Raw genomic sequence first — 12118 nt, forward strand, 5'->3', positions numbered from 1 at the left:
TCAGAATGGAAGGTCGTTAGAGTGTAATACTGTGAAAAGAGTAAGGGCAGAAAGTGTAGTTACAGGAATCCAAGTTTTTTATTTTTCCCTTCTTTATTTATTTTTTTTTTAGCTACTTGTGAAATCTTTTAAATAAAATTTAGAAAAGAGGAAGTCTCAGGAAGTATTTTAAGAGGCCATTTGCAAGCTTTCGCTCCTTTAAGTTCATTCAGGAAAGCCTTGTGTGTCCAAACTGCTTCCTTAAGTACACTTATTGACACTTGAATTTGGCAAGGTCCTAGCCTACATAAGTGAGGCAGTTATTTAGTATTGGTAGCATTACTAGTGTTTTTAGGCAAATATTCAGTGAAAGAAGGGAGCTGCATATCTCAGGGTGTTAATTAATTACTACGGCAGAAATAATTGCTTCCAAGGATTTTGGTTCTCTTTTATAGTAAACTCTGGAAGTTGTAGGCAGTTGTCCTAGATCTTGAAGTCTGATTGCCTACTTTCTGTGCAAGTCTGAAATTACATGTTGTAAATGCCAAAATGTGCTATGCAGATGTGTCCAGAACTCTTTTGCTATTTCAGGTGCTGATTCAAGTTCTGGGGCAAGAACTGCTTTTAGTTTAGTCCAAGCCTCTCTCTGTTCAGGTTGGCTTTGTAAATGAATGTAGATGAAACTGATGTAATGTGACCCAGCACTGTTGTGATCATCTCCTGTTACCCTACAGTGGTGGGAAGTGCTTATGGTAGCAGTTCTCTGAGTTCTGAGAAGTTTCCTTTCTCTACTCCTTAACTCTGTTCCCTTGGTTTGCAATCTTTAATATTAAGAACAGGAGATGAACTTGTTTAATGTGTCACCTATTTGTAGTCATCAGCAGTGGTGCACAGAAAGCTGGAGAAGGTAGGTACCAGATGGCACTAAAAGCGTCAGAAAGGGAGACTAGAGTAAATATATTAAATTTGGTAAATAAGGATGGAGCCAGAAGATATTAACTTAGTGTTATTAGTGTACCTGAAAATCAGTGAGAATTTAATTTTTTGTTAGTCTTTTAGGCAGTCCAGTTTCCTAGCCAGGCTTTTGGTGTTCTACTCAGAACAATAACACAGCACTTTCAGTTGGGTAAATATTGTTTCTCGATGACATTTAATGGGTGTGAATGACATTGTGTGTTGAGTAATGCCTCTACACATAAATGACTGACAATTTCAGATTTTAACATCAGACAAGATACAGTTTGGTCCTTTGCTTTCACCAGAAATGTGGTTTGACACATTTCTTGTCCCTTGTTGGAGTGTATTTTTGGGGGACACGGGCAGAGCCTTTAAGTTGGGCTCATGTAATAGTGGCAAATAGATAGGAAAAAATAAAAGTATATTTGTAAAGTGAAACAGTTGTTCCAGAGGACTCAAAATTCATATTTTATGCATATCTGGGGTTTAATTTGAATTTTGTTCCAATTTTTTCCATGGCCTGCTTTCTATCAATTAGAGCACTATATATTATGTACATCTGGAGCACATCTTCTGTTAGTCCAGTTCATGTATTCACAGATTGCATAACAACATAAGGTTAAATATGATGAGTGCATAGGAAAACAAAAATGCTAGCATAAACATAGCTTCATTAGCTATGGATGTTTATGTACCTGTCTCCAGATCCATTTTATAGGATGTCATTAGAGTTTTGTGTTGTGCCCATCTCATTAGACATGCTAATGTTACAGCCCTGCAGGACATGTTAAACTGAATTCCACTGCTTAATAAGCATCTGAGTATTTTAGTCTTCTATTTTTAACACACACACATGCTCTCCCCCCACACACATTCCCTATTAAACAGGAAAAACAAAGGCAAAGATGCTAGTTAATTTGCCTGGGATATTGGAGGGCTAATTCTCACTGGATTACTTTCATCTCACTAGCAAATGACAGAAGCTGAGTGTTACACAAATGAAACCCCACTTGTACTGGCAGAATCCTAATGAATGCGTGAAGCTGCACTAAGTACATCTCTGATAAGTACCCTCCTTTCCACACATATTTACATCCAGGAGAGGTTTTGCTGGCACTGTGACATCAGCAAGCCCCCACTGCACTTTGTTCTGGCAAAGCAATAGTCTAGACCTGGCTAGATTTTACAGTCTGCTGTGCCTCTACAGTATGTTTAACACTTCTTCCTCTGCTGAAGTGGAGGTTACAGGGAATGATAGGGCAACATGATGGACCTGCAAGGCTTAACACAGAGTCTCTGTTGCAAACACTCCCAAACTTGCCCTGAAACAGAAACCTTGCACTAAAGACCCCAAATTCTATAAAACTTTAGAAGTCCAATCACATCAGAAGGCCTGTTTCTTTGCTTTCATTACCTTCTGGTCTGCCTGATACAAGGGCTTCAAAACCAGAGCTCTGCTGATCTGGCAGGCTGGCAGCAATCTTCTCCGAGTCAGAGTTTCTGTGTCACAGAGTGGGGGTTCAAAGAGGTATGAGGAAGAGTTCCCTCCTTCTGCCTATAAATGCTCCTTGTCTGTACATGCAGGGTGCAGAAGTGGTAAGGCATGTGGTGAAAGCTATAGGTTGGTATATTGGGTTTCATTACAGATTAATTGTTTCATGTAGGGACTTTGAGGATTTAGTGTGTGAGCTGCTGGTTTTACAGAGCTGGCAAATGTCCTTCCTGGGGAAATAACTGTCTGAAAGGGACAGGGATGGCATAAGGAAATGGGTAAATGGCTGCCAGGTGTGAGCTTGTGCTGCTTTATGTGTTCTTCTTTGTCCAGATGTAAAGCTGGAGTTCTTGGTCACTGGGTATTGACTTTGTTCCAGTGAAATAAGTATATTTTAGGAAGTTAGACTCTGTATTACATTGGAAGGTCTGTTCTTGGGCATGTATAGCCCCACATTATTATTGTTCATTAGTATATAAATGGAAGCATTTATCTATACCCATTGTGCATTAAGGAAACCAGGCCTCTGTGGAGTCAGATTAGACAGCCTGTGTGGTTAGATCTGCTTGCTAAGGCACACAACACTTTCATTAAACCCAGAGTGCAACATGCAGGTCTGGGGGACAGATCCTCAGCTGAAGCATGTTGGCAGTACTCCCTCTAAGTCAGAGAGGGTGCTCTGATTTACACCATCCTCTCTATTTACAGGAGGTAAAACATGTTAATTAAAAATCTGTCATGAGCAGCTTGTGATATTTGCTTCCAGCAATAGGGCATGTGTGGATATTGCCATCAAAAAAGTCTCATTGTGCTACACTGCAATTACAACCTTTTGGAAATCAATGTCTGGTTTATTTTTAGCAGGACTGCATTTAAAAGTAACATTTGTGCTCTAGTCAGTGCAGTGGCATGACTTTACTGCCACTTTTTTTTTGAGAATATGAAGGTCATTACTAGCAGGTTCTGTTAAGAAAAGTAATTTTTTATGTATATACTTTAAATAATTTCTAGAGGGAGAAGAAAATGTGTTGTGTAGCTATAAAATCCATCTCTGAGAAAAGATATTTTAAACAGAGCAATACAACATGTTTCTGAAGTAGTGATATCATCTTCCTAATTAAGCAAACTCAAAAAAAAAAACCCAAAAAAACAAACTCAAAAAACCACCAACAAAAAACAACAGCAGGCCAAAAAGTTGTACAGAAAATTCACACAGCATCATGGTTAGTTCACCTTAAAAATATATTGTAATTGTCTTGCCTTCTAAAACTAGTAACTATTTAATTGTCAAATTATGCTTTATATAAATCAAACAAATTAAAAACCAAAATATATTCCTGTTGGTTTTACTGTAGCTGCTTCTGGAGTATGAAACTGGGAAAAGTCAGCAAAAGCAGACTTTAAATTAGGATAGAGTTATTCAAATTGCACTGTTGTCAGTATTCAAACATGAATAAAATTTATAATAGAAATGTAATTTATTCTGATTTCATCTGAAGTTATTTTAAATCCAAAGAGAAGATAGAAAATCCTTGAAGGATGGCAGATTGACACACACTCAGTTCCAAAAATGGCTGCTGCCAGTCAGAAGTTATATGAAAGACAGATTTTATTAATGTAGTCCAATAATTTCCCACAGCAGTCTTATCTTTTTGTAAAATTGTTAGAAAAAAAGAAAGATAAAAGATAGGTTAGTTCATTGTGTCATCAAAAAGTGTGATTTTTTTTTTTCCCCCCAAATTGTACTGTAGTACTGTATTAAGCTGAGTGTGTTTTATTGTAACTTGAGTTACAGTATTCTTGGGTGAAGCTCAGCTTTACAGAGGAAAATAAATCATTACTTCAGTTCTAGACGTGAATACAGGACATCTATGAACTGCTGAACTCATGCAATTCCAGCTTTAAATAGTTGGAATACAGCTGTAAAAAAAATTAACTATGTTTTCTTTAAACTAGGGCATTTACTCCCATGACCAGATTGGATTATTCAGCAGTAAGAAGAGCAGGAATTACCACTTTATTTGCATGTTTTACTAGAAGAAGGCCAAGCTTTAGGACAGAGCAGGCACTGACCTCCGTGTGCCACTCATAGAGAAGGATTCACTGCTGGTGCCATGCCTCAGGCATGGCTTTTCATGGACACCAGGGAAAAGTCAGGAGCACCAATAGCTTTATTCATCCTGAAATGTTAAAATATCACTTGAAATTGAAACACCAAACTAATTCTCCTCACTAAGTTTCTTAGTTCTTTTTCTGACCAGCAGTTTTTTCTGAGGGCACAGTTCTTCCAGCTTAAAGGCCAAACAAAGCTATGGCAGATGCCATTGCTCCATGAGTTCTTCCTGGGAGAGTAGTTTGTTTACAAATCCATGGGGTTGGATGGCACCATATCTATATGATCATATTGTCTCATTATATATGATAATATATCATATTATTATAGATATTTGTTTGGGGAGAGGGGTGGTTGGTGTTTTTTCTCACCCAAGGAGGATTATTAACATTTAATGTTTGCCAGGATGGCTTTTGGGGGAGAGAGGGAGGGAGGGAGGATGCTGTGCTCAGTGTACCTCACTGACAGACATAAGGAGGTATTGTCTTAAATCCTCCTTGGCACAATGCTTTGTGACAAGAGAGGAGGAGTTAAAGACAACCCCTCCTCTGCCATGTTGCCTTGTGCCAGAAAGGCTGGCTTGGTCAAAAATTCACAGCTGTGTCACACAATTTAGGAATTAGGTAGAAGTATGACTATGAACCTTGCTAGAATAATAACTGGGGAAGCTCAGATAATTTTTCCTCTGAATCTACATAGATTTAATGGTTTAATGTTTTTGTTTTGAATCACAAATGTTAAGGTGCTAGCTGTTTGCATACAAAATGAAGAGGTATACATAGGATAACCATTGATTTTTTTCTTATTTTTTTTACTTAGTATTAATGGTCTGTACTTTGTTGTTTAAAATGTAATAAATTACTGTTGATAATGCAATTTTTATATTCATGAATCGCTCTTAAAAGCATCTAATACACCACAGCTGTATAACTGTCATCAATATTCATCAAGCACATCATGACTAGGCTAATCATAGTTGACCTGTGGTATTGATTTGTCATGCAGGAGTGAACATGGAATCTTTCAGGGCATTATTGCTGCTATAATGACAATATCACAATAAACTGCTGTAATTTCCCACAGCTGACATGCATGGCAGATGAGAGTTAATTTTAGTAATTTCTGTATGTTCATCTTACAGTGTTTCCCTGTGTATGTTTTCTTTATATAGTCTTCAACTGTGTCTGCTTTGCTTATTGCTTTAGTGATGCTACTTGTCTGAATAATTGGTGATAGCAGGAGTGTTGTAATACCTAAAAAAATATATCTGAAAGGTCTGCTGTCCTTGTTTTAAGCAAGGTGTGATAGAGGTTCTACTCAAAGTAAGAGCAACCGTATGCCTTGCAATAATACTAGTATCAAGAAAAGTCTTATATGAAATTTGAATGCTGAAATTCTCTTATCTGAAATCCTGAATATCCTGTTTCTTAGGAAAAGCCAATGGGAGCTGAGGAAAGGCAAATCTAAAAATGAAAGTATGTGAAGTTTTTTATAGAAGTTAAGGACAAGTGTATTTTTCTATGCACAATGCATACATATATCATTGTAATTACCTACATGGGAATTTGTTATTTAAATATCTGAATGTAAAATAATCTAGATTTAATGCTAAATAAATATTACATTGTACTTTTTTTTGGTTTTTTTTTTTTCTGCCTGATTACGTGTCTAGGCTGCCACAGGGTCAGTTTTAAGATGTTGAATGTATTTTGCCTTCTGAGCTCACATAGCATAGCCATTCTGTGTAAATATAAATCTAGGATGATTTAAATATTGCTTTTCCCTAATGAAAAGCTATAGGACTGTTGATATTCTGCTGTTAGATATCAGTGTATGTTGTTGCATAAATTAAAAGATTCTCAGTGTTAAAAAAGATGAATCAAGTTCACTAATAAATACTACATACATTTGTAATTAGTAATTTGTATCAGATTATAACAGATAGTTATTTGGGGCTGAATGCATTTATAAAATTCACTGGTTTACTATTACAAATGTGACTGAATACATATGCTGAGAAATGCATCAGTGCAGCTGCTAAAAGGTTTGTTCTCCTCAGAAAGGCAAATAAACTACAGATGCATAATAAAGATTACAAAGAATAATTCCTCTACATCAGTAACTATTAATTGGATTATAATGGTTGAGAGTGCAGAACAGAGAAAAGAATGAAATTTTTACCTGCTGTGCAAATAAAATTATGGTGAGAATCAGAGAGGTGCAGTCCATCCAAAATAATCTATTATTATTATATGCAACTGGCTGAAATTTACATTAAGTTTTCATTCATGAAGTAAAATAAGATGCCAACAAAACCAGCTTAAGCTAATGCTTTTGCAGAGGTATTTTTGTTTCCTTATGACCATTAGGCAAAATCACCTTCTAGGAATACGGGATTAAAGGGAACATTTGGATTTCTGAATACACACCCCTTCCAGAAGCAGATCCAACAGCTTGAGTAATGCATGTGACTATTGCCTATGCAAATTGTATTTTTAAAACACTACAGGCTTTTAAACAGCTGTTAAAATGCATTAGATTTCAAAAAGCCTAAGAAAAGAATGTGTTTATCCATCACTTTAGTGATTTGAATAATAGCTAAAGGCAAGTTAGTTCATATTCATCTTTGTTTAAATTTATACATGTAATGTAGTTACTACTGAAGGTCGTACATACCTGTGTCTTATTAGTGATGAGAATCTTCTTAAAATAATGATTCAATGAAACAATATTGATTCTTCCCCATGCTAAATTTTTCTGTAGAATGAGATACCTTTTGATCATAAGATGGGCTTCAGAGATTCAAAACATGGTTCATGTCAGATACAGTCCATCCATGGTGCCTATCCTGTGAATGTACATTAACCTGAATCTTTCCAACATTTCAGGGCCAGGCTCTAAGCAGCTTAGCAAATCCTTCTTTGTCTGCTTTGTGCTAAAATTATCAAATTGTTTTCTTGGATTTGCTGGTGAATGTAAATCCAATAAGAGGGTGTCACAGGAACTGTTAAGGTGATTTCTAAACCCCCTGATTAGTACATTTTTGTATTTTCACAAATACATTACCATGGCAAGGAGCATATTTTGCAGCTAGATTAATTGATTAATTAATTGATTAATTGATCTTCGTGGTGTTGCTGTCTGTAAAACAGTACATTCATATGGACTGGCTTTTTACTTGCTTATTTAGGGAATAAGAACATCAGTTCTGCAGTCTGACAGCTAAATGAAGGATGATGTGGTCATCATTATCTGAAAGATGAAATTTATATCACAGAACTTTTCCTGATAGATTTTTTTTCCCTTCCACAAAGCTTCTTGAGGGTTTGAAGCCATCCAAGGTGTTGGTTCAGGACTGTGAATGGCTGCTAGTGTTATGGGTGAATTGGAGGGGACAGAAGGTGCTTGGATGAAGAAATCAGTAGAGAGAAAAAGCAGAAATTCTCCATTTATTTTTGCAACTAAAGAGGCATCTGGGACATCAAGTAAAAAAACCCCAAAATCTATGATAGGCACCATGTAATTGTAGTGTCACAGTCCATTTCTCATCAGAACTTGAGGTAGCTTGAAAGACAAGTTTAATCAAGTGAGGAAGTGCACACATTTTGCCTGCTTAGGGGAGGGAATCTGGATCTGGCATTTAAGTGCAGTGGGGCACTTCTGTACATCTCAGATCAATTTTCTTTCTTTATATTGCTCAGGTTCCTCCCATGTCTAACTCAAATTTATGAGAAATCATTACTTTGTTGAAGTGTTGCCTCCAGTATAAAAACGATAGCTCTGAGACTGCAATCCAGGGCTCACTGAGCTCAGCCTAAGGATTTCCATTTATTTCAGTGCTCCTTTACAAGGGGCACAATATTAATGGGAGTGGTACTTAATGTAGATGGATTGCTATTAAAACACATGCTGGGCATTGGTACTTCATGTGTTCTGTGTGGGAATGCCATTAACCTTTTTTTTAATAGATCAATATTGTCATTTTGGCTAAACCACAAGCTGAGTCTTCTAAGCCTGTGTTACTGAAATTATTACTTAGAAAGAAGAGTAATATTTCCAGGTACACATCCACCATAAAGCTGCTTGTATTTTGCCTGAACTGAGATTCCTCAGACTTCCCAGAGATGTGGCTTGCAACCTTGAGCTTGCAGTATAGTTGCAGGAACCAAAGCATGCTACAAATTACAGAAATTTGCCTTTTGAAATCAGAACGTGGCTGGTTCTTCACTGGAAGTGTACTAATATGATTTCATTGGACTCTTTGTCTTCAGTTCAGTTTTAAATAGTATTTTCCAGCTATTGGGAAAATTGAGCTGTAGGTGCAGAGACACCTGAATTGATCCACGGAGGCCAGTTCAGATACCAACCTGCCTATAAAGCAATGTTTGTAGCAAATTTAGACACTCCCACTCTGTAGGAAGGTCAGACCTGCTGGGAGTATGAATTTGTAGTCCCATCTTGGTGTCCCAGTCCTCTGCTACTTGAGAAAGGAAGAGCTGACTTATTTTAATTTCCCTGGCAGTACTGGAAGGCTCTTGTCATCCAAGTTTACTAAAGAGAATTGCTTAAGTGAGTCTCTGCACTTCAGGAAGTGGATCCTGTTTCCCAGAAAAATTAAGTTTCTATCATGAGAAGGAAATGGAGGGTTATAAGCATTTACGAGGAATCTTCTGCACATTAAGCATCTTCTGCTGAAAAAAATGTCAAATTTTTCAAATGTTTTGGGGCATTGGGACAACCCTTTGTGTTTGAGATCTCTTGAGGAATTAAATTGGAGAGGCCTGCAGTCAATGAACATATAATTTATACAACTGTGGTTGACTGATGGTAAATGTCCCTTTTATGACTCTGTTAGTAACATAATGTCATATCTAGTGCCTGCCACATTAGGGGCAGTCTTTGCCTGTCTTTGCATTACAGACTTCCAAATGTGTACTTTAGCTGTCTGACCCTTCTGGATGTGTCTCCCTTACCTAATTGTTAGCATTTTCAAGCTATTACATCTGTGCCTCCTACCTTTGTATATGTACTGCATATGTAACTGCTATTGAAAGTTTTATAATGGAACTTAAAAGTGTGTTCAAATCACAATGAAATAATAAGGCATCTTGAGGCATCTTTTTTTCTGTGGCTGTCTGGCAGTGTGAGTGGGTCTGTGAGCTGAGCTCATGGCAGAGCTGCAGCTGCTGTTGAGCATATCCTGGCCAGCAGAGCCATCTGCTGATAGCTCTGCACAGGGACTGCCCTCAGCTGCACCACGCCTGCCTGGGAGCACTTACTCAGAAGTGGCAGCAAACTTCACTGATGAGGAATGATTTATTTGTCAAGTAGGTGCCTGCCATCCTGAAATGGGGGGGCTGGTCCAACCCTCTTTTGAAACTCAGGGAAGCTCCATGCAGGGAGTACTTGCAAAGGCATCATCTATTATCCAGAACTTTTGTGATGAGATTTTATTTGCTGTTGTAAAAAAGTCAATGAGAAATGAGTATTAATTATTTTGGCAGGTTGGTTTTGAATGCAGGCTAGGTGGACAGTGTTAGGAGTCCATCCCTTATGTTTACACTCCTCTCTTCCATGATTGCATTCCCATTGCCCTGTTTTTGCCTGACTGTGGCTGTTTGCCTACAGTAACTCCATTGTATGGCCCCATGATTTGACTACACAGGGTGATTGTCATGAATCCTGTCAGTCCCAAAAAAGGTGCACTCGTGTGACTGAGGGGCAGCTATTAACTGCAGGAACAGGAGTTGCTAGAACCCAGCAGAGCACTGCTCTACATTGTCCCTGATCCTCGCTCTGACTGTGACCAAGCTAGGGACTCTAAAGGAAATGCAAACACTGTGCTGGATTCAGGTTGCCTATCTGTATCTTCTACGCCTCTCTTTTTAAAAAAGGAAATAAAGAGAGGAACAGCCTGTGGCTTTCTTTCCAGCTGAGATTTATCAAAGTTCTGAGAGCAAAATAGAGTCGATTTTGTTGCTTCCTTGCATGTTTTTGTGCTGTTGAAGTATACTTGATTTACTCTGCAAGGTTCCTGAAAGCCATGTCATGGGTAGAGCTGAATGCATCTTTTATAGCACAACCATTATAACTCTATAGCACATAGCAGGAAAAGCTCAACTTAATGATCCTCCATCTATACCCTGAAGCATAAAAGTATGTAGAATTCCATGATAACAATGAAATAGTTCTGTGTGATTTGTTGTCACAGTCACATTTTTGTGAACGTAAACAAATCAGAATATACTGAAAGCATCTAATCAAGTGTTGAAATCTGAGAGTGAGTCCACAGCTTCTTGACTGGTAATTCTTGCAAATGAAAGGAACAGTAGATAAAGATGTAAAGGCTTGTACTGAATCTCAAGCAGTCCTGTCTTGGTCTTAATTGGTATTACTAACTTGTGTGTAATTTCCTTCTCAGTAATTAAATATAGCCTCTGACTGATGAACACATCTTGCTACTGCTAGAAGATACTTTTTTGTTACAGCTATAATTATTTACTTTACATGTATTTTTAAAGTTGTATTTTGGAAATTGTTGTCTTTCTCATCAAAATAATGCAGTAAATGCAGATAGGTACAACAAGGGAAAATTATTCTTTTTATGTGTTAAATACTCTGTGCAAGGGTAAATCCGTTGTTTTTTTCCAGATAATATATTGCATATACATGTATATATTTTTAAGGCTTTCTCTACAGTTAAATGGAAATAAATTATTAAATCAGATTTTTCAGGATATATAAATAGCTGAACTATGCTGGTTATCTTCCAGTGTTGTCCCTGAGCAATCAGAGGGTACTCATGGGAATAGCTACACCCACTTCATCCTCCTGGATAATCCTCCAGGGAAAAGCAAGTAAACAACTAGGAGCAAACAACCCTAAGCTTTGATATCTGATGAACAATTCCAGCCCAAGGTTGTGTTTTAAAACAACTTTTTTTGACCTGTCTAGATTTGAACTCTTTTATTTATGCAGCAAAGAAGTTACAAAATTTTACTCACTTGCAGCAAAAAGTATTCTGTCACTGTGATTTCCACTCATATGAGAGGAATACAAGCTGTCTAAACAATCACCCGCCTCCAGCATATTACCCTTCAGCGACAAGGCAGGAGCAGCTCTGAGTGCACATCTGCACACATGGGTCTGCCCTGCTGGCTGTCCCCACCCTGTGCAGCAGTGCCCTGGCCACCTGCCAGCCCAGGCCCTGTGCCACAGCTGCTATCACAGCGTTCCCTGGCACAGTGCAGTCAGCTGGTAAGCACTACAGCACTCCAGCAAGCAGGGAAAGCAAGAAGTGGCCACTACTGAGCAGTAGATTCTAATACACACTCAGGTAATCAAGCCCCGTGGCACGAGCAGGAGCCTGCTGGTTCCTGGCCAAACAGCACTAAGAGCTGTGAGTTCAGTCCATCCCACTTGAACCTGTTCTTATCCCAAACCCTTGGGGCCCCACACTGGGCACCAAACAGAATGCTGTGCTTTCACCCCCTCTAGCAGCCAAGCCCCACACAATCACTGCCTCCCTCCATCCCTCCCTCCCTCACCAGCAGGATCAGGAGAGAATTGGAAGAGTA

The 12118-nt window shown here is 38.2% G+C and overlaps 1 protein-coding gene across 7 annotated transcripts in view; it reads left to right on the plus strand.

Annotated features, from left to right (window-relative positions):
- JAKMIP1 (janus kinase and microtubule interacting protein 1) overlaps positions 1–12118 on the plus strand; it is a 142255-nt gene that overhangs the window by 121868 nt on the left and 8269 nt on the right. The window lies entirely within an intron of this gene.

The sequence above is a fragment of the Cyanistes caeruleus genome, chromosome 5 (genome assembly GCF_971803275.1).
Source record: "Cyanistes caeruleus chromosome 5, bCyaCae1.hap1.1, whole genome shotgun sequence".
NCBI lineage: Eukaryota > Metazoa > Chordata > Aves > Passeriformes > Paridae > Cyanistes > Cyanistes caeruleus.